Source organism: Musca autumnalis, unplaced genomic scaffold (genome assembly GCF_047663935.1).
Source record: "Musca autumnalis isolate F117 unplaced genomic scaffold, ASM4766393v1 scaffold_4, whole genome shotgun sequence".
NCBI lineage: Eukaryota > Metazoa > Arthropoda > Insecta > Diptera > Muscidae > Musca > Musca autumnalis.
In genome coordinates this window covers 11,499,398-11,524,150 of record NW_027411977.1, presented here as the reverse complement: position 1 = coordinate 11,524,150, position 24,753 = coordinate 11,499,398, and the positions used below count along the sequence as shown (strand labels likewise).

Below are 24,753 nucleotides of genomic sequence, written 5' to 3'. Positions count from 1 at the left end.
GGTACTGTTTTATGGGAGCTATATCAAAACGTGAACCTATTACTGTTACATACCGAGCGCAAATAAAAAGGCGTGTCTTTCGGTCGATACGAATATTTATGCTCTCCTCTTTAAAATATATTAAAACCAGATTCACCCATTTCGATGTGATAATGATGTTAAATCCTCAAAAATAGCGAAAATAAGCCTGTACCGTTCTATGGGAGCTATATCAAAACGTGGACCTATACCAACAGGGATGCCTAATTATGGGTGTATCAATACTGGATAGATAACTAAAGTTTACACGGAGAACCCAAACAACGGGCCAGCAACGCGGACCGGGTCGGCTAGTATAATATATAGCGAAATAATGCTAAAGAGAGAACTCAGGTTTAAGAAATTGCTAAAAATAACAGGGGCTAATTGTATTACCTAATGAAGTGGTTCACTATTTGCTGCTTGTGGAATTTTCAATGGACATACTCATTACATAATTCAAGCAGTCCTGTTTATGGAGCTGTTGGTTACTATGCTCAACCACATCAACGATATTACGATCTATTGTCTGATCGCGTAGTACACTCTGGTACACAATTTTATTATATTTGAAAATGCCTTTACTATTTTGTTCAACATTGCTGAATATGACATTAAAAATTTCAAATTTCGCCGGTTTAATTCTATCATTATGTGTATTCGTTTACGTATTAAGTTATTGCATAAAAACTATACTAAAAAAAACTATCGAAGATATAATAGTGTGCCAGAGTGAGGGTCTTCAGCAAAAACTTAAGCATTTCGACCTTCTAACTCGCTTCCTTCAATGTTCTTTTCCTCCCTTATTTTAAGAACCGCTATAAAACAACCACAAGATGACGTTTTTCAGCTTCGAAATGTTCTGCAAAAATATCGCTAAGAAAATTTTAGGTACGGCTCTCATTGACAACTAATCGATTTTGTCTCGTTTTCATGGTCTTTTTGTGCATTTACATTTACCCGGTTTTTGTTCAGAAAATACTATATACAAAAAAACACAAAACATAGTTGTTTCTGAACCAAAACAGGTTAAATGTCAAAAATGACCATGAAAGCGCGAAAAAATCGACAAGTTGTCAATGAGGGTCGTACCTACAATATTCTAAGCGACATTTTTGAAGAACATTTCGAAGCTGAAAAACGTCATCATGTGGTACTTATAAAGCGGTTCTTAAAATAAGGGACAAAAAGGACTTTGAAAGAAGCGAGTTAGAAGGTCGAAATGCTCTACGAAAATAAACCTCATTCGATTTGACTGAAAACAAGTCATCTCATAAATATGCTAAAACAACAGTTAACAAAGATATAACGTTAATTTCAGGTGACTTACATGGTCTTCAGCAGAAACTTAATCACGCCATAAGTCGGAACTTCGACCCACGGCGGATCTGTCCTTCGGGATTCTTAATATATTCACCACGGGCTTTCATCAACGAAAGGAATTATCTCTGCCCCAGATTTTCACCTCCATTTTGTGTCACAGTGTTATTAAATTCTATTTATAGGATTATTTCGCTATAACCTTAATTGATGTCCAAAAATTATGAAATGTTTATGTTCAAGGAAGCAAAACATGCAGGGAGTTACACTTTTATGTCATTACTTAAGATTAGAATTTAAGTAAAAGATCGTTAAAAACCCATCTAATTTTTTATTTCATTCTCTTTTCAAAATATTCTGGCTTTTTCCTTTCAATAAGAATAAAGTTGTCATTCAATTTGGAGAAGGTTTAATTTGATTTGGAAAAGGTTTCATTTAATTTGGAAAAGGTTTCATTCAATTTGGAGAAGGTTTCATTCAATTTGGAAAAGGTTTCATTTAATTTGGAAATGCTATATAGATCGCAGAAATATTTTTGAAAATTTTGCCTATTAGGCGAGTTTATTATACCCTCAGCATTTATGCTAACGAGGGTATATACACTTTCATACGGGCAAAATGTGCCTTATCGAAATAACGGTTTTAGACCCCAAGTATGTTTGGACGAAATGTGTTTCAGACAATTTGGAGTTGATTTAGCCATGTCCGTCCGTCTGTCTGGCTGCCTGGAGCGCACGATAACTCTCGCACGGATTAACCGATTCGGTTCAAATTTTGGCTTTCGTAATGTTTTGCCCAACTTAGTTTAAGTTCGGTCCACTCCTTCTGGTACCTCCCCCACAAATGTTCGAAAATGTTCGGAAAATTTGTGCGCACGATAACTCTTGAAGGGAGTAACCGATTTTGTCCATACTTTGCCCATCTTGAAATGTGTACCAGACTTAGATAAGGTTTCAATATGGACTCAATTGGTCCAGTCCTTCTGGTACCTCCCACACAAAATTTCGGATAAGTTCATTTTTGGGGCCATCTCTCGAATCGCTTTGATTTTTGTTGTAGCAGCTTTTATTCAACTCCCTCATACGACTGTACAAGTTTCATCAGGGGCACGTCCATACTTCCTGAGAAAATAGCCTGAAAGTTGCAAAAAACCCCTATGACACCGTGTGAGGTGGTTGAAGCGCAAGATAACTCTCGAACGGATCTGACGATTCGGTCCAAAATTTGACCTTAGTAATATTTTGTCCAAACATAGTTTAAGTTCGAAGATACGCCATATCGGTCCACTCCTTCTGGTACCTCCCCCACAAAAGTTCAATAATGTTCGGAAAAATTGCTTGTACGGTAACTCTTGAAGGTAGTGGCCGAATTCGTCCATACTTTACACATCCTAATATATCTACCTGATATAGATCAGGTTCAAATATGGACTATATTTGTCTACTCCATCCGGTACCCCCCACATAAAATTTCGGAAAAGTTCACTTTATGACCTGATATCGAATCACTTTGATTTTTGTATAAGCAACTTGTATTCGCTGCCTCATTTACGAGGGTAAAAGTTTTTTCAGGGGCAAGTCCATACTTTTTGAGCAAACAGCCAGAAGGGTGTAAAAACACCCTATGGCACCATATGTATTGACTGGAGATCCATTCTTTTTAGTATCTCCTCCGCAAAACTTTTGATCAATAATCCTATTCAACATTTTTGTCGGTTCAAACGCCCAAAATTTGCAAAACCCTCTAAATACATACGTTTTTGGGAAAAAATGTTTCAATATACACAGGCTGAGGGTATACATATCTCTTTTTATTTGTTATGTCTTAATTTGTACTTATTTCAAAAATTATAAATATTTAATTCTCCTCGCTAATCGTAATAAACTCGTGTGTGGTACGTTATCATTACTTTATTTTTTACTGGTCCGACATGTGGTACGCTACGATTTTTTAGTCCTCTTACTGCGGAACACTACGATTTTTAGTGCACCGACTGCGGAACACTACGATTTTTAGTGTTCCGACTGCGGTACCCAACGTTTTTAGTGTACCAAAATGTGGTACACTACGTTTATCGTTGTGCTCTGGAAAAGTATCACTAAAATATTTTTTAGTGTTTGTGTTCCGGAACACTAACGCTAAAAATATTTTATTGATACCGTACTCGGAGCGGTACACTATGTTAGTGTACTGTTTATTTTCGAACTCTGGTATTTTGAGGATTTGACGTACAACTTTAAGCCTAGCTACCTGTGAATTGACGTTTGGACTTCCCAGTGGTCACAAATCTACCTTACCATAAATTGTCAACATAGGTCCACAGTTTGGTACATCCCCCATATAAAGGTATCATCCGATTTTCGGTATTTTGAGGATTTTAGCTACATTTCGTGACCACACTACCTGTAATTTGTCATAAAACTTCTCCATTAAAATGTTTCAACATAGGTCCATGTTTTGGTATAGCCCCCGAATAGCGGCACCCCAGATTTTAGCAACAATTTTTAACCGAACTATTTGTAATTCGATATTTAAGGTTCCCAATGGTCACTACTAAAAATTGCCAACCGATTGAAGGTATTTGTATATGCGTTCTGTTTACCTTATTTAGGTATCAGTGGTCACAGAATATCTCCGCCTCAAATTGTGGACAGGATAGAAGATAATTATTCCGCTTTAGTTCAGATTTTTTTTTTTTTGGTGGAGGGTATGACGCTTTTTTGCTTGTTTTTTATTAATTTTTAATTTCTCTTTAGAGACGAGCTTACTGACCAAGATGCTTTCTGAAAAAGGAAAGCCGATAATACGAACCCACACAACCACCACTGTGTGACATGACATGTTTCGCCTTTGGTTTAGGAAGGCTACTCAGACACATCGATTGTGGGGCGGCTTCCTTATCATCTAACTTTTTTCCTCTTTCAAATGCAATTTGTTTTTTACAAAGCTAACTTTTTTTCAAATCATTGAATGAATTTCATGACAAACGCTTAGCGTAGCATTTGAAAGTTAGGAGTTTGGTTCTGAACACTAACACGCCGTGACAACACTTATTTCCATGTGTTTTTCAAGGACGTGGGTTCGAACCCCAACCTGGCTCAAGCTGATTTTTATTATACCCTACACCACTATGTGGGGAGCGGTATTATAAGATTGTTTTGGGAAAAATTCATGTAACACCGCGAAATATTCGTCGGAGACCCCCAATGTGGTATACCAATCTTCATATCTCGACGAGATAAAGCGATTTTTAGATGTCCGTCCGTCCGTCTGACCATTATAAATTGTAAACACGCTCCAGGCCGCAATTATGGACCGATCGTCACGAAATTCTGTATGTAGGTCGGGTTCAGACCAGAATAGATCCCTATTCTTATTGGTGATGATCGTGAAATATTTAGCGAGTGAAATGGACCAAAAACATAATTTTTATCCGATTTTGTAGCTGCTCTGTTGGTCGTAATAATAGCCCGATCGCCGCAAAAATTCGAACAAGGTAACAGTATATGACAAAGAAGGTACTTGCAATTTGAGATGGTGATCTGATGATTTTTAGAGGGTTAAATCGACCAAAACTTTTGTGTGAAAATTGTGGAAATTTTTAATATACCGGTTATATCTTTATTCCTGCAAGACATATTCAGCCCTCGTAAAGATATATTTGGAAGGCCACCTCTTGCCCTTTCCATTGATACCAATTATGTTGATTTACGTGTTCAGATAACAGAGTTACAGCCTAATATATCCAATTTTTTGCTTGTGGTGTAATCATAAGCACGCTAGAGGTCGCAATTATAGCTCAATAGTCACGATATTTTGCGCGAGGTAGGGGTTTAGGTCGAAGAAGATGCCTACAAATTTGGATGATGTTCTGACTTTTTTTAGCGGGTGTAATGGACCATTACTTTTGTATGCAAAATAGAAACATTTTATTTTTGGCCCATATTTGAATTCCTGGAGGGCATATACCGGCAAAGTCGCCTACATATGGAAAAATAACTACTAACCTTTCCTCTGATGAGAATTGCAATATAATGTGTGCTTGATAACGGTATATAGTATATAATGAGTTTGTGAAGAGAACCACATCTTCCTCCGATCCTATAAATTTTCCCTATCATGACTGAGAAAGTCCCAGTTTTTGCAAATTGCGTGGAGCCCTAGCGTATTACTTGTCCATTTGTCCAAAAATTTAAACATGTAGCTGAAGGGGCTAAACAACGCCAATTTTCCAAGTTAAAAATATTTATTAAAAATGTATAACATATAATTGGTCCACAAACATCCCAGTAGGGACAAGGGACCCTTCTCTCATATCAATGAGTGCACCCCGATTAATACTAGCTCAATGATATGTAGACAGCGGAATTTTATGCAACACCTATTTTTGTCAAAATTAGGGACTGGGCATATTTTTGGCTTCTGAATAAATTCCAATCGATCAATCAAATATTATTTTTTGCATATGGAAAATTTATGTATTTTACATATTTTCGTAAGCAACATATATTTCAATAATATCTTCGAAAATGTTTATGTGTAAATTTTTTCTGTTTGAAATTCACTTCAGACAAGTCAATAAAATAGAGAAATCTGTAACCAGAGCCACAATCTTCAAAATGTCGAAAATGGGGAGCTATCGTTCTATGGGAGCTATATGAACGCCTAGACCTATACCGACAAATTTCAGGTGGAAAGTTTAATACCTCCAAAGTAGACTTAATACAAAATGTTAGCCATTTCGTAGGGATATTGAGACCATAACCTTCAAAGTACAGAAAATTGGTAGGTACTGGCTTTGGGAGCTATATGAAGACGTGGACCTAACCGACAAATTTCAGGTGGAAGGTTTTTTCCTCCAACGAAGACTTAATACAAAATGTCTGCCATTTCAGTGCAATCTTGAGGCCACAACTTTCAAAATACCGGATATCGGGAGGTACGGTTCTATGGGAGTTATACGAAGACATAGACCTATACCGATAAATTTCAGGTCGAAAATTTTATACCACAAACGAAGACTTAATACAAAATTTCAGTCAATTCGGTGGGATATTTAGGCCACAAAGTCTTGCATATGGTTTTGCATATGTTCATTTTATGCAAATATGTCAAAATATGCAAAAAATTAGGTCCAAACTGAATGACCTTGGTAAAATTATTTATTGGTGCCACCGTGGTACAATTGTATGCACACCCGCCTTGGACGCTGAAGGTAGGGCGTTCGATCCCGGCCAGCAAGCATCAAATTTCCAACGATGGCAAGATACCCCTCAGTAAAGTTGGCGAAATTTTCTGAGTATTTCAGCCACGTAAAACTTCTCAACAGGTGGTGTCTTCAGACGTGCTTTTCGGACTCGGCGATAAACAGCAGGACCCATATCATTGATGTAATATGAATCGTGGGGCACTCCCTGTCACTTCTGGGATGTTTGTGGAACTATTATTATATTATTATTTAAACTTAATGTGATAAGGTTGCAGACTCAAAAAAGTTATTTCTTACAATGAGTTTAATTGTCCAAAAGGAATTTTGATTTGCTGAAAGCTAATTCGTAGGTTAGTGGTGTAGGATATCGTATGATCGGCCTGTCCGACTATAGCCTTTGCTTACTTGTTTTTATTTTTAATTCAAAACTTTGCCTATTAGGCGAAGGTCTTTTTTTATTTATTTTTTATTAATTTATCGTTAGAGGCGAGCGTACTGACCAAGATGCTTTTTGAAAAGGAAAGCCAACGATATTAATTAAAATATTAAAATATTAATAAAAATATGCTTTTATTTTCAAAAAAAGGTGGGGAGATTAAGTTTTTCATACTACTAGAAGAAGGTCCTTCATCGACATATGCCATGAGTATGAGAGCAAACAACATAATTGAGTGAAAAATAATCTAGAGATTAATAAACTAAGGAATAAATAATTTAATAAGAGATGACTTGGAGAGTAATGCACTGTACTACAATACATAAATATGTATTTGCATGTATGTATTTTGCATTTTAGTACCATTATATGCTACTAGCTGCAGGGGGAGAGCATATTGCAACATTTGTAATTCTGGATTACCCCATAGCATTACACGACCGGTAAATTAAATTAACACCTTGCACAGAAAGTTCAACCAGTATAAAATGTTTTGTTTTCCTACAATATTCAAAGGTGATGTTTATCCAGAAAATTGTAAGTAGTTCAAATCTCTTCTTTTATCATTGCACAGTGGATCTAGCCATCGGCAAAAAAAAACTGAATGTCAAATTTTTGGTACAACATCTGGCAACTCTGACAGCTATGATATGGAACTTTTTCAAAATATATTTATTTTTGTTTCATTCGAACGCGTTCATCTTCAGAATAGCTCAATTTATTGGTAAATATATTCCAAATACGTACTGCAAAATATTCTAATGGATTTCGAAAGATGAGGTAATAACGTATTTTTCTTTTATAAAAAAATAATGTTTTAACGTATGTGAAATTCCACTTAACTGTATGTTTTCTTAGTGTATTTTGTAATGCCAATTCGATCATATACTTAAATTTGAACTAAGATTTTGGTCATGATGCCCACCAGTGCCCCCCTCGAGAATAATTTTCCAAGATTAAAACAAAAACATTTTTCCACAACATCCCATACGGGACAAGGGAGACTTCTCTCATATCAATGAGTGCACCCCGATTCATATTTAGCTCAATGATATGGGACCTACTGTTTATCGCCGAGTCCGAACGGCGTGTCCTAAGACACCACTTATAGAGAAGTTTTTCAAGGCTGAAATACTCAGGAAATGTCGCCAACATTACTGAGGGGTATCTTTTTTTTTTGCCACCGTTGAAAAATGTTTGGTGTTGCATGGCCGGGGAATCGAACCAGCGACCTTCTGCGTGCAAGGCGGGCGTGCATACCATTGCACCACGGTGGCACCCAATTATCCAGTATTAATATGAGCTGGCATCTAGCGCCAGACTTTAAATGGTGGGTCGCAGACTAAAACTACTCCAGAATATGGTTTCTATAGATATATTAGGGTATAACTATGGTACCTGACCACGTACATTAACATAATTGGCAGCAATGGAAAGATCAAGAAATTCTTCCAAATACGACTTACGTGTGTGGTGCGTGTCTTCCAGTAAGAACACTATAAGATCTATATTAAAAATTTTACAAATTTTCAGACAAAAATATTGGTATTATTCAACCCGTTGGCTGGTTTTTATGTTGTTTTGAAGACTGTTTTACTGTTCCATGCCTATTTCTGCATCACGAGATAATCGGCACTTTTGTTCACGACATTTTGTATTAACATTATACGACAATTCATTCCCCCTCCCCCTCGTATACCCCCACGGAGGGGAAAGAGGGGAGAATTCTACGCTCATGGCTTCTTAAAACAATCTTCACATCAGCACAAAGCTGTAACCAGCGCATTAGCTTGATATTTACCCTGGAAATATTTTTGGCCACTTTCTCCATACAAGTGGTTCCACTGTGCAGAGTTTGTCGTTTATTGTATGCGTATACTCTGGTCTTGTTTCATCAACATGAATATTAGGAATAGAAATTTGATGGAATCATGCTGGTACAAACAAATTCACATTTACAAACAAAACATGTACATGCATGCTATAGTTGGTTGGGAAAATAAATAGTGTTCTATGCAAATATTTAGCTCGCCACAACACACATTGTTCAAAAACTTTCGAAGTGCGGGTGTAATATCCAGATCGATGACACCAACAGAGGATGAATATAATTTTGAAGCAGGAGGTAGTTTATTCGAGTGAATGAGAGGGAGATACTGGGAAACTGTATGATGATAATGATTTAAAGAAATTATTCATTACCATGGTGCAAGGAACAGTAGTTTATACCACAAGGAATACAGTGCAACTTCAGGTCATAACTTGAATATGGTATTGCAATAGAATTTGCACTTTCTAGGATAGATTTTTGACAAATGCATAATATCAGTCTACACTTCACATCGGTGTTTGTTTATTTTACTGTAAATTTAAATATAAGCTAAATTAGACGTATTTTCCTTTTTATATCCTCAGCATTTATGCTAACTAGGGTATATGGCAAAAACCAAAAATGTTTTAAAATCGATGAATCCGAGTTTCAACCTTCAAGAATTCGCGAGCTATTAACATATTCTATATAGTATGACTGTATTTCTTTAAAATGAAGTGTTTTTGGAAGGATCGCATAATATAGAACATAAAAATTAATTTTCGTGGAAACTGTGTTGGCATCAATGTAGAAAAATGGGTTGCAGCCAACAATTGTTTTTATGTCCCCTTCCGATTTATGGCTTAACCTTACAATTCTTTGACCTATGCCCAAGGAAAGACTAAAGGAATACTCCATGGGCAACATGATACTAGTGTATAATTTTTCGATATATCCACCGCATCCACCTAAAATTGATCTGACGGATCTAATGTGAACTTCGGCGAATCCATTCATTAAAACCGCGGATATAGATGCCTTGGAATTAAGAAAATCAGTAAAATATATTTTGACAAATCCGCGCAAGTGGAATCCTTTATACGCGATTATAATATTTGCAAAAACGCGTGGCATAAATTACAGAGATACGAGAGTAGTAGAATGTGGAGGCACATCCGCGGTTCTTGAAGAATCTATTTGATGGGTGTTACTGAAACCGGATGCCCATCAAAATCGTATGCACATTGCGCGACTTTTACCCACTTTAAGGTTTTTTGCATTGTGTAATGCAACTGGCTGCACACTTTGGCCGCTAAGTGAAACATCAAAATATGCATAAAAATTGAAAGATATTGATTCGCTATATCCACAATCGGATGCGCAACAACCGATTTAACTAATTCGCGAATAATAAGCTTTTTAATTTTCAAATTTTTTGAATGATTGTAATTTTCATATTACTCTTAATTTCTTATTCTTATAAGTTATCACAGTAAGCAGTTAAGCTTTCGCGATGGTAAGCCATATTTCTTGATGAAGTTTTAGAAGTACACATTAATTATTGTATGGGATTTTACCGAAATAGTATATATGCAGTTTATGTGCACAATCTCTATCAGGCTATAACATGTCAATTCCAACCCTTAAATTAATTTGTGAACTTTTGTTTAACTTTTTTCTTTTTTCTTGAAATTTCATCCACTGTATGTGGGCTACCTTCACCTAAATATATTAATATTCAAGTTCTAACGTTTTAGTCAGTCTATTAACAAACGTTTAGAACAACGGTCAAATAATAATTTCAAAATCAATATATTCTTAGCAAAACGCAATGAACGGATAAAATGGTAGCAAAAATACTTGCTTTTATACAAACTACATATTTCATTTAAATCAAAATTAACGAAATGACACTTTTGTTAAATGCCATCTTTATCACAATCTTTGGCTTCATATTCAGATACGAGAAAAACCAACATTGGATCATGTAAGGAATGCAAATCAATTTCATCACCTTCAACACCATCGTCAGGAACACCAACAAAATTCCTCGACCACAAGAGCAGACTGGATATGGTCAGTAATGAAAGTACAGCACCAGCACCAACTCTCACCACAATAGCAACGATAAAAGCAGCTATGAATTCTTTACTTGTGAATAGCCAGCTATACCACCATAAAAATGCTACTAGTTTTGCTGCAACTGACAAAATATTCGCTACATTTCAGATCAACACTGAATGTGGGGACAAGGACAATATTACCACCAGCCAGGGACGTACGCAGGATTTCATTTCGGGGGGGGCCCAACTTCACCAAAAATCATGAAAATTAAAAATGTTATGTATCGTTACGTAAAGCTATTTTAAAGGGTTTTTTTATGATTTTATGTATGAGGGGCACTAAAAACCTTCTGGCCTAGGCAACACGCAGTGTCGCCAGACGTCATTTTGGAACATAGATTAAGAAAAAAAGTTGTGGTTTCAAACCTTTTCGCTTTCACAAAATTGGATGCTGCGCTCCAAAGTTATGGGGGGTTTTATTCCCTTATAAAGAACATATATTTAAAAATTCAATTTTTTCTGTAACAAGAAAATGTATATATAAAACGTTAACAGCATTTAATATCTATCCGTAGATGCCTAAATATTTACTAAATTTATTTCTATTTTCGCGGAGAATCAAGAAATACTGAAAAAATCTTGGAGTAAATTTAATTTATTCTAATTTAGAGTCCAAATAAAACTAGAAAAAATAAATGGAAAATACGTACAGATTCTAGACAACGCGTAGAAAAATGTGAGACCAAAATTTTAACGATAGGATTTATAACTGCTAAATTACAGCAACAACAAAAAAAGAAAACTTATTGTTGGAATATTATTTCAAAAATATATTTTTTGTTTAATACGAAAAATAGAAAAAACATTTTTGGGAGTTATTCTACTATTTCGCTAAATTTCGATGCAAGGACTGACGGACATCGCTGAAACTTCTTCAGGGTAAATGCGATGACAAACCCGAAAGTGTATTTGCTTACTTTGATAAACAATAGGATAATGAAATAGAAAGTAATATTGAAATTACAACCAAAGAAAAACAATAAAGTTAAAAAACGTATAATTCGCGAATTCGTTAAAATTAGTTAAGGCGCATGCGCTTTTCAGATACAGCGAGTGCATTTCTATCAATATGTAGCGATTTTCCTCTTTTCATTCAGCGGCAAAAGTGTGCCGTCAGCTGCATCTTACTGTTCAAAAAACCTTAATGTGGGTAAAAATTGCGTGATGTACATAAGATTATAAGGCGCATCCGATTTCAGTGACCGCCTATAAAAATACGTCATTATAACAAATTTTAAACAAATTCGTCAAGAAGCGCGGATGTGCTACCAAATTCTATTTTATACGAAATACGAATATTACTCCAGAATCTCGGTAATTTATGCCACAATGTTTTGGAAAATAATATAATCGCGTATAAAGTATTACATTTATATAAAAATAACCAAAGAAAATCGAGGTTTAATGCGCGGAATCATCAAAATATAATTTTGCAGAATTTCCTACTTTCAAGGTGTCTATAACCGCCGCTTTAGTGGATGGATTTGAAAGCGGGTGGGTTCGTTAGATCTTGCGCGTAAAAAAACTAAAATCACGCGGGGTTCAAGGGTACCTGAGTCACAGTTGTAGCCAAAAAATAGGTTTTTAAAGAAAATGTACGCACCAAAAATTCGACTTTGGAATCCTATTACTAGGGAACTGTATGAAGCACACTCATGAGATAAACATCAAACGACGTGGATTCACGAGTTCTTCAATCCAATAAATAGTTTGGGTATTTATCTGGTTGCGCCTTCCAATTATAAGAAATATTCAAAAAACCCATATGTCAAAACTTCAAAATGTCAGCATCGATTTTAGGGGGGTTGCAGTGTATATATCGAAAAGTCATACATTAGAACCATGTTGCCCATGGGGTATTCTTCAATTCTTTCTTTGATCTCAGGTCTGAATTTTCCGTGGTTTGACCAGAAATCAAGAAAGAACACAAAAAAAACTTGTAAACTTCAACACATTTTTACCCATTTTTAGTACGAGTATTACCACCAACACAGCTTCCACATAAATAATTTGTTATGGTCCATTTTATGCGACCCCAGCTAAAACACTTCAATTAATATAAATATATTCATATTGTATAAAATATATTGACAGTTCGCGACTTATTAAATGGCGAACCTCAACTTCAACGATTGTAAAACATTTTTGAATATTACCATATATAACACACTAATTTCAGTGCCATTAAAAACGTTTTGTATCATTGTAAGAAAATAACATTCTTTAAGTGCATAAAAACACCAAAGCTTTACTATTTTACCAGAAGTGATAGAGTCAATGAAATCCAACTAAACATTCAGAAAGTTACATTAAAAAAATATCAGGAGCTGGGCTATAGCCTCATTGACTCCGAATCCAACTCGTAGTACTGTTTGAAACTTTGCAAAAACATTTTAGCTAAATCCTGAAAAAAAGGTTGAGTCGAAAAACTCCATCTTATACATCAATGGTTTCCAACAACCAATCACTTCTGTCAGCACAGCGGAGGCAAACTTATAAAAATTCATAGCTTTTGATTTCTGAAAAACAAGAAAAAGTAACAGTCGGGTTTGCCTACAGAGATATACCCTCAGCATATGTGAGTTGAGACTTTTACGAGTATATATAGAATTTCGTCTCCTTTCTTAGACGTATAAACTTTCCGACAAAAACTTCGAAATATTTGGGGTGTACAACTTCTCGATTGTTGGCGTTCTGATCAAAAATGTGACTTCGATGAAATCGCAAAAGTTGGCCTAATTTTAATTTTGTCGGCGTAAGATTTACAGCTTTTGGACCAATACTGATATAACCATTGACTCACCCACAAAAAATACAATATCGCTGTAAACAAGCCCTCAAGTGAATCGATCCATATTCGAAAATACTCTAGGTCTCGAAAAAATCGAATCGGACTTTGCTCGCGATTTTAGGGAAACATTTTGAAGTCTGGCTGGGGAAGTGTCCAAAGAAAGTTTGAACAAAATATTGCGAGATCCAAATTTTGGACAAAATCTTTTGATCTGTTCGAGAGTTATAATGCGCTCGAGCCATACAGACTGACGGACGGACGAACTGGGATAAATCGACTCCAAATTGTAACACGGGTTACATTTTTATCATTAGCCTAACAGCTGAGGGTACAATATCACGGTGGTCTTGAACCAACGTTAAACCGGGAAGTTCTTGCGGATTCTGAAACAACAATATTCATAGACGAGAAAAATCCAAAAACAAAAAATCGCTGGAGGGATTTTTAAATAAATCGCGGTCAAAGTTCACATTTTTAGGTTTTCGCGACTTTGCTTGGAAACTGCAAGTCCTATCGAAATGGGGCTAAGGAAAATGGTGTAGCTTTGAAAATTGGCTCCTCGGTTGTACCATTTTTGAGATATATAAGTTTAAGTTGGGAAATTGCTGTCATGACATTTATAAGAAACGATACAGTCAGTGAAATGTCCCAACTAGAATTTCTATATCTCAAAAATAGTAAAACGTTGGAAAATATCATAAAAGAACAAGAATTTTCACTGCTACAATATTTTCTTTATTTCCATTTAGATAGGGCTTGTGGTTTTTCAGCAAAATGGCCAAAACCTGAAAAACCTTAAAAATGCGTTTTTTTTATTTTTTTCATCTATAAACCCAGGTGTAAGCTTCATTCGTTTAAAGTTGATTCAAGAGCACCGTTATATACAATACAAATAACAGCAGATTTTAATACAATACCAAATAACCAAAGTTTGAGCATTAATTTCGTTTACGGTTGCTTTCAGCTACGAATTTGATAGGAAAAACTTCAGATGGGCATGCTATTTATAGCAGATATCATCACTTTATGATGCAAAACAATACATTTTTCTCCATTATTTTCTCTCACTATTTAGCAATAAGTTAATATAAAATAGGAATACAAAATTTTGATACAGGCAGTATATTAATTTGCTAATTGGTTTTCGAGATATACTCCACGGAAACCCATTGATATGTCGTACATATTGTAAAATAGGCACTTCATTTTATGTACTTCTAATCCGCACAATAATGAATTTGTAATCTTTTGAATACGAATTCCAAAACACAGCCATGGCATAAGGGAGGAATTCAGTTTTACTGTAAGTTTCTTTCAAAGAGAGTTTTCAAACAAACAAAAAATGCAATATTTTTTCAGACAACTTGTTGATAAAGTACATTTTCAGTACAGAACCTTCAGAACAATATCAGATTTCATTTGAAATTTCAAATACAAAAATTATTTTAGAGAAAAAATCGTAATAATTTGCTAAAGTAGCTCAACAAATTTTGTCGGACCAAACCATTTCGGGGGGGGCCCGGGCCCCCCGTGCCCCCCCCCTGCGTACGTCCCTGCCACCAGCAGCTACAACAAACCTTTGCCAAACACACTTGTGGTAAGAGCGATACACCAATCAAGGACAGTTTTATCGTAACGCCACCATATACTCATCACGGGCGGTACTGGTTTCGTTGGAGAGGTGTTGATACAATAGCTATTGCGTACCTTTGAAGTGCGTCGAATTTACATGTTAATACGTTACAAGAATAATATGACGGTGGAGCAAAGTTTACAGGAATATTTCAGTAAAACGGTAAGTTGATGCCAATGGAAATGGTAAAAGTCGGCAGCACAGTGATAATGAAGATATACATATTAACATAAATATGTTTTTTAATAATAGTTAGTACACCATATGGAGGGTATAATTAAATTTGTCATTCCGTTTGTAACACATCGAAATATTCGTCGGAGACCCTATAAAGTATATATATTATTGATCAGCATAAAATTCTATGTCGATTTGACCATGTCCGTCTGTCCGTCCGTCCGTCCGTCCGTCAGTCCGTCCGTCTGTCTGTCTGTTGAAATCAAGATACAGCTCGCAATTTTAAAGATAGAGAGTCAAAATTTGGTACAGAAATTTTTATTACTTGCAGGATGGTTGGTGTTGAAAATGGGATATATCGGTCCACGTTTTGATATAGCCCCCATAGAACGGTACCTCCCGATTTTCGGTATTTTTAAGGTTTTAGCTTCAGTATCCTACCAAAATGGCTGAAATTTGGTACGTTGTCTTCTTTGGGGGTATAAAACTTTCCTCCAGAATTTTGTTGGTATCGGTCCACACCTTCATATAACCCCCATAGAACGGTACCTCCCGATTTTCGGTATTTTTAAGGTTTTAGCTTCAGTATCCTACCAAAATGGCTGAAATTTGGTACGTTGTCTTCTTTGGGGGTATAAAACTTTCCTCCAGAATTTTGTTGGTATCGGTCCACACCTTCATATAACCCCCATAGAACGGTACCTCCCGATTTTCGGTATTTTTAAGGTTTTAGCTTCATTATCCTACCAAAATGGCTGAAATTTGGTACGTTGTCTTCTTTGGAAGTATAAAACTTTCCCCCAGAATTTTGTCGGTATCGGTCCACACCTTCATATAGCCCCCATAGAACGGTACCTCCCGATTTTCGGTATTTTGAAGGTTTCGGATTCATTATCACACCGAAATGGCTGAAATTTGGTACTTAGTCTACGTTGGTGGTATAAAACTTTCCCCCAGAACTTTGTCGGTATCGGTCCATGCCTTCATATAGCCCCCATAGAACGGTACCTCCCGATTTTCGGTATTTTTAAGGTTTTAGCTTCAGTATCCTACCAAAATGGCTGAAATTTGGTACGTTGTCTTCTTTGGGGGTATAAAACTTTCCCCCAGAATTTTGTTGGTATCGGTCCACACCTTCATATAACCCCCATAGAAAGGTACCTCCCGATTTTCGGTATTTTGAAGGTTTTAGCTTCATTATCACACCGAAATGGCTGAAATTTGGTACTTAGTCTACGTTGGTGGTATAAAACTTTCCCCCAGAACTTTGTAGGTATCGGTCCATGCCTTCATATAGCCCCCATAGAACGGTACCTCCCGATTTTCGGTATTTTGAAAGTTTCAGATTCATTATCACACCGAAATGGCTGAAATTTGGTACTTAATCTACGTTGGTGGTATAAAACTTTCCCCCAGAACTTTGTCGGTATCGGTCCATGCCTTCATATAGCCCCCATAGAACGGTACCTCCCGATTTTCGGTATTTTGAACGTTCTAGCCTCAATATTCCACCGAAATATAAAATATTCCAGAAGAGTATTATCAGTATAGGTCCACGTCTTTCTATATCCCCAAAGAAGAGTACTTCTTGATTTTCGGTATTTTTTAAGTTTTAGCCACATTCTCTTACCGAAATATAGGAAATTTGGTATTTAGTCTTCTTTGAGCCTAAAAACTTTCCGTCAGAAATTTGTCGGTATAGATCGACGTTTTGAAATAGCCCCCATAGAATGGTGCCTCACATTGTTTTACCGAAATTGCTGAAATTTAGTATGAAGTCTTCTTCATACACGAAAGGAAACTAATTATTCCATTTTACTTCAATACAACTTGTGGTGGAGGGTATAACAAGTTCGGCCCGGCCGAACTTAACGCCGTTCTTACTTGTTTTTTAACTGTTTATGCAGCCAAAAGCGGCTCATATTGCCCAGTACTAAAAAATGTATTCATAAATACTGTATCCCTGGACCAAAAATAAAGATAAAAAAGATTCATAAAAACTTCAGTATACCTGAATTCGGCAGTTCCAAAATGTGGACCTTTTCCACAATTTTCGGTGGAGAAGTGTTTTGGCCACTATGAACCCTAAGTGCCAAATAATAACTAATTAGGCCTAAAAATTTAGCTAAAATCTTCAATGTACCTGAAGTCCGGTAGTAGCGTTCTTTGGGGATATTTCAAAACGTGGACCAATGTCCACAATTTTTAGTATAACTTCCTCAAACCCCAAACTTCAAATTACTGCAAATTTAGACATAAAATGTAGATAATTTCTTCTAAATTATGGAAATCTAGTACCATTATATAGACTAGAAGTGTTTTGACCGTTAGGAGTGATCAAAAATAAACTTTATTTATTTATTCATCATAACTATCTTGTCTCCTTCAAAGTAATATCCCTCAGATTACACCTATACCAGCTTTTTTCCAATCATCGAAACACTTCTGAATCGCGTTTTTTGGTAGAGCCAATAGCTCCTGTTTATATCTTTCTTTTATCTTCTCAATCTTAGCAAAACGCTTTCCTTCTTTGTTTGTTTGGCTCGGGGTCAGTAATAAAACAATGATATTTTTGCTTTATTATTTTATTTTACTTCCGATATTTCGATCGTCTTTGACGATTATCATCAGGGAGTTATTTTATAACAACTTCACTTTATTTCTATTGCACAGGTGATTTGCTTTCCTTTCATCGTTATTTTAAGTTTTAAGAAGAGCAAAAAGTTAGCGGGTGCCAAGTCCGGTGAATACGGTGGTTGAGACACGGTAACGGCCAAAAATTCACGAACAAGCATCGATGTGTAAGCTGGTACGTTAAAAATCTATTGTTTTTTTCCCAATTCTATGCGTTTCTGACGAGTTGCTTCGCGCAAACCATGAATAACTTCAAGGATGTATTCCCTATTGACCGTTCGATCTTGTGGCGAGAATTCATGATGCATTAAGGCATTGTATTCGAAGAAAACGGTGAGCAAGGTCTTCACATTTGACCGAACTTGACGTATTTTTTGGTCTTGGCTTTGTGGACGTTTCTGTTGCGATGCATAGCCAGTTATGACCATTTATATGTAAATAAGATCATCGTTGAAGATGTTGAACATCTCCTACGCGATATCCAGGCGACTTGGTTTTTGCTCAAAATGTAATGTAAAATAGTACAAAATCGAAAAGCATGCCAAAATACAGCTAACCTTTTTATCAGTCGACAAGTAAGAACGGCGTTAAGTTTTACGCTTCACCACGAGTTGCATTGGAGTATAATGGAACAATTAGTTTCCTTTCGTTTATAAAGAAGACTAAATACCAAATTTCAGCAATTTCGGTACAACAATGTGGCTAACCTTCAAAATATCGAAGTTCGGGAGGTATGGGTCGATATGAAGGCGTGGACCTATGCAGACAAAATTCTGGGGAAAAGATGGGGTACACATTACACAAGGAAGACTATGTACAAAAATTCGCGCATTTCGTTTAGATAATTATAACAATTGTTCCACAAACATCCCAGACAGGGAATCCTGAATACCGAAAAACCGGGTTTTTTAGGATTATTCAAATCCTGAATCCCGGGATTTATTTCTGCCAGGACAATAAACATGGATTGCTTAAAGATTTTTAGCAGCAACCATAAGGCCAAAATAAACGTGGATTTTTTAAAGATTTTTAGTAGTCAACATAGGCCACAATAAACGCAGTTTTTTTATAGATTTGTAGGAGCCACTAAATAGCACAGTAATCGTGGATTTTTTAAAGATTTTTAGGAGTCAATAAAGACCACAGGAATCGTGAATTTTTTAAAACATTTTTAGGAGTCAATAAAGTTTTATGCCTACAGCGATGACTAAGTACCAAATTTAAGTAATTTTGGTGTAAAAATGAGGGTTAAACCTTGAAAATACCGAAATTTGGGATGTACCGATCTATAGGGCCATATCAAAACGTCGATCTATACCTACACATTTATGGCGGAAAAATTCTTACATTAAAAGAAGAAGACTAAATACCATAATTCCGACAATGCCGAAGATCAAGAGTTACGCTTATAAGAAGACGTGGACCTGTACTAATAATTCTCTTCTGGAATATTTTATGGGGGTTATATGAAGGCTTGGTCCTATACAGATAAATTTATGGGAGAAAGTTTTATACCCCAAATGAAGAATAAATACCAAACTTCAGTCATTTCGGTGGAATATTGAGGCCACAATCTTCAAAATACCGAGAATCTGGAGTAACCGTTCTATGGGGGCTACACGAAGGCAACAAATTTCTGGGGGAAAGTTGCCTACCCCCAGCGACGACTAAGCATCAAATTTAAGTCATTTAATTATAATAATGAGGCTACACCTTGAAAATACCGAAATTCAGAAGGTACCGTTCTATAGGGGTTTATATGGCCGTTGATCTATACCTCCAGAAAATGAAGATAAAATCTACTCAATGACTGAAATCGGGTGGTACCGTTATATGTATAACTCCCATATATGTGCCAAAAATTTTTATTGTCCGCTCGTCTATGGAAGGTAGTAGGATTAAATTTTGGTCATATGTATTGTAGTTCCGTAGAGAGCTATACCAAAAAGTGGTCCAACATAGCCCATCTTCAATCCCAAAACTTTACCTTCGAAATTGTTTATAGATTGATTAAGATAACACATACTAAAAAGGGTGCCACCATGGTGCAATGGTATGCATACCCACCTTATACGCAGAAGGTCGTGGGTTCGATTCCCCGGCCAGGCGACATCAAATTTTCAACGGTGGCAAAATATACCCCTCAGTAAAGTTTCCTTAGTATTTCAGCCATGTAAAACTTCTCTACAAGTGGTGTCCTAAAACACGCCGTTGGGACTCGGCGATAAACTGTACGTCCCACAACATTGAGCTAATATGAATTGGGGTGCACTCAATGATATGAGAGAAGTCTCCCTTGTCCCGCCTGGGATGTTTGTGGAAAAATTATTATATATTGTACACAGAATAACGTCTTGCTCATATAAAGCAGCGCATCACATTAAGGAATTGTGAAGGTATTAGTCACTTCACTTTTACTTCGGTATTTTGTGTTTCCAGAGGCTAAAAAGCATACATAGACCCACGTTTTGATATAAACCCCATAGCGTGGCATCTTTACATTTTCGGTATTTCTGAGATTTTAGCCTCATTTTCCCACCGAAATGGCTGCAGTTTTGTAATAGATCCTCTTTTCTCCAGGGATTTTTTGGTGCAGAATCTGCGTTTTGATATAGAACTCATAGAACGGTAACTCGCGCTTTCCGACACTTTGAAAGTTTTAGCCACATTATCTTATCAAATTGGTTAAAATCTGGTCTCAATGTAATTTATGGTGGTGGGTAAAAAAGTTCGGCCAGACCTATCCTAACGCTGCTTTTACTTGTCATAATATTGTTTCCAAACTTTATCAAGTTCTAAGTAAGTCTGTATCGGTACACTCTGTTTCACAAAACTCTAAAATATTGGCTTAAGTTCCCACAATGTTAAAATAACGGTCCAACAGCTTTTCAAAATTGAATTCAACTCCAAATCACTGTACACTTATTGCGAACATGTTAATCAAAAACTTGTTCCTTGCAAGCACCATCACACCTGAATGATGATGTTTACCTTTGACTCTTTTGCAGATATTTGATACGATACGTGAACAAAATCCACAAAATTTTTGAGAAGTGCATCCCATACGTGCAAATTTTAATGCAATCGATCTGGATATTACACCCGCAGATCGTGAGCTGTTGAGCAATGAGGTTGCCGTAAGTAAACTATTGAAAACATTTTGCAATTTCACAAAACAATATGCAAGATTACAACAACGTCTGGTTGGCTGGTTGGTTACGCCTGCACTTGTAGTGGCTGTCATCTATTTTGTTCTGATGCAATATTCTAAAGTAAGCCACAAGAAGTTTGTACATTAGAGTGGGGCGATTTGAACACCACCACGGGCGCCTGCAGTTTCTGATTCTTGGGATTGTACTGAGCAAAAAAGTCAACTAGACCATATGTCTATGGTGAAAATCGAGCCCCCGGATTTTGACTTGAAGTTTTTTTTCAAGGATTTTTGGATACTTAGGCATATATCAACCAAACCACTGAGATTTTCTATCCAACACAAAGACAACAATTGTAGCCAAGACAATAATAAAGAACTCTCTAGTACATCGCAAAAGCATTGGAACGCTCCTTCACGCAGTTATGGCCTCGAGAAAGTGAACATTTTTCGGAAAATATCGATAAATGACACTGTGCTACAAAATGGGACTCAAATTCAGTGGGTGGAAAATCCCTTTTGAAGATGAAAGCCCTCGGTGAGTGTACTAAGAACCCTAAAGGAAATTTTCACCATAGATCAAGTTTCCGAGATATTGCGTGATTAATGGTTTAATTTTGGCCCCTTAATTTGTGAGAAAATAGCTTTATATCTCACTAAAGCGTTATTGTAGCTTCATTTTGATATTACATGTCTTCAGTCAAATCGAATGGTGAATCTTTTTGTAGAATATTTTATCCCTCTAACTCCATTCCTGTTATGTCCTTCTCGTCCTTTATTTTTTGAACCGTATAAAAGTACCAGAAAAATAGATTTTACAGCATCCAAATATTCTACAAAAATGTTGTCCAGAAGATTCTAGGTACGGTTCTCATTGATGACCAATCGATATTTCCCCGTTTTCATGGTCCTTTTTGACATTTACCCGGTTTTTGTTCAGAAAACTATGTTTTGTTTTTATGTATATTCGCTATTGGTATGTGGTGCTTTTGAAATACTTACCATAAATAGCTCTTGTAATGACGAACTCGTTAATAACAAATTTTATTGAAGGATAGATCCGGTTATCTCAATTTTCGAACCGGTTATTCTGATATCAAAACCGATTTTGGAACCGGTTTTAAGTAACCGATTAACCGTATATGTATATCATTAGAAAGCTAATAAAATGGTCAATCAAATGACAGCAAGTAGCTGATTACAACTTTGTTGGTTCCGAGCCAGAAAAAAATGTAAAATATCACTGGGTTGACGTGGTTATGGGGAATTAATTCATTCTTGATGAACTTTAAGTGCATGATAAAAAAACAACATAACACAAATTCATCTCACCATAACTCAGAAGTTTTACCTATGGCATAACTGTCTTTCCAGAGTTATAATACTATCTTAATCGGCTTTCATCGCCAAAAAGAATTTTTAAAACCAGTGATATTTTACATCAAAATCGGTTTAAGAAAGCGGTTTTTTTGTTCTAGCTTCAGAACCAACAAAGTTGTAATCAGCAACTTGCTGTCATTTGATTGACCATGTTATTAGCTTTCTAATGATATACATATACGGTTAATCGGTTACTTAAAACCGGTTCCAAAATCGGTTTTGATATCAGAATAACCGGTTCGAAAATTGAGATAACCGGATCTATCCTTCAATAAAATTTGTTATTAACGAGTTCGTCATTACAAGAGCTATTTATGGTAAGTATTTCAAAAGCACCACATACCAATAGCGAATATACATAAAAACAAAACATAGTTTTCTGAACAAAAACCGGGTAAATGTCAAAAAGGACCATGAAAACGGGGAAATATCGATTGGTCATCAATGAGAACCGTACCTAGAATCTTCTGGACAACATTTTTGTAGAATATTTGGATGCTGTAAAATCTATTTTTCTGGTACTTTTACTACGGTTCAAAAAATAAAGGACGAGAAGGACATAACAGGAATGGAGTTAGAGGGATGAAATATTCTACAAAAAGATTCACCATTCGATTTGACTGCAGACATGTAATATCAAAATGAAGCTACAATAACGCTTTAGTGAGATATAAAGCTATTTTCTCACAAATTAAGGGGCCAAAATTAAACCATTAATCACGCAATATCTCGGAAACTTGATCTATGGTGAAAATTTCCTTTAAGGTTCTTAGTACACTCACCGAGGGCTTTCATCTTCAAAAGGGATTTTCCACCCACTGAATTTGAGTCCCATTTTGTAGCACAGTGTCATTTATCGATATTTTCCGAAAAATGTGCACTTTCTCGAGGCCATAACTGCTTTAAGGAGCGTTCCAATGCTTTTGCGATGTACTAGAGAGTTCTTTATTATTGTCTTGGCTACAATTGTTGTCTTTGTATTGGATAGAAAATCTCAGTGGTTTGGTTGATATATGCCAAAGTATCCAAAAATCCTTAAAAAAAAACTTCAAGTCAAAATCCGGGGGCTCGATTTTCACCATAGACATATGGTCTAGTTGACTTTTTTGCTCAGTACAATCCCAAGAATCAGAAACTCCAGGCGCCCGATAACACTTTTTTCCTTCCATACAAATCGCCCCGGCCTATTGTACATGGCACACAACACACATGGGGTGGCAAACTAATGAATGCCAGTGTCAAGCAATGACATTTAAAGATTTAAACTTTAAACCAAACTTCAAATGTGATAGTATTAAACACTTTTACAGCAACACATTAAAATATTTTTGCCTCAGTCCATCGTATTTTATGCTAAGTTATTATGTGGAAGTAGCAACAACATTCAACTTGTTGCAAATCCATGTAAACATTAAAAGTTTCTATCGACAGTTTGACATGTTTGTGCTTCTGATTGAAATGTAGATTGCCAGCAGGTTGATGGATAGCAAAAAACAAACATTTATTTATTCATTGAAGTTTGTTATGTACTGCAAGCAAATTCATATATTGTGATATCATACTAACCTGCTTAAATACAAACATATGCACGCAGAGAAAAAATATTTTTCGTTTTTGTTGGAACAAACAAAATCTATTTTTGTTCCAACTATTCATTTGTTTTGTTCAAGCATTGCCATTGCAAATCCAAAAATAAAATATTTTGCGCCAAATATACAAAACAACTTGCGAAATTCCTCAATATTGTAAAAATTATTAACAATACCGATGGTAGGAAATATCATAATCAAGAATCTTTTCAAAAACGATTGTAAGCCCAGAAAACCTGTTACTGAACATTTTGATTTGATCCTATATAAATCTCATATACACTTTCCACATAACTTTGGTATAAATGTCACGTTTAATATTATGCGTATTGACAAACACAACACATGGCAGAGTTTTGTCAGGTTTAACTGAAAAGACAGCACGTCGAATGAGGAAACATAACTACTCCATTGCGCCCATCCTCCATGCACATACCCCAACATAAGGAATATCATAAAGCCATAACAAATAAGAAAATAAA

General features: G+C 36.0%; 1 pseudogene; it reads left to right on the top strand.

Moving 5' to 3' along the window:
* Nucleotides 1-7,311: 7,311 nt before the first annotated feature.
* The window catches only part of LOC141401818 (fatty acyl-CoA reductase wat-like), a 39,181-nt pseudogene continuing 21,739 nt past the window's right edge, over nt 7,312-24,753 (top strand).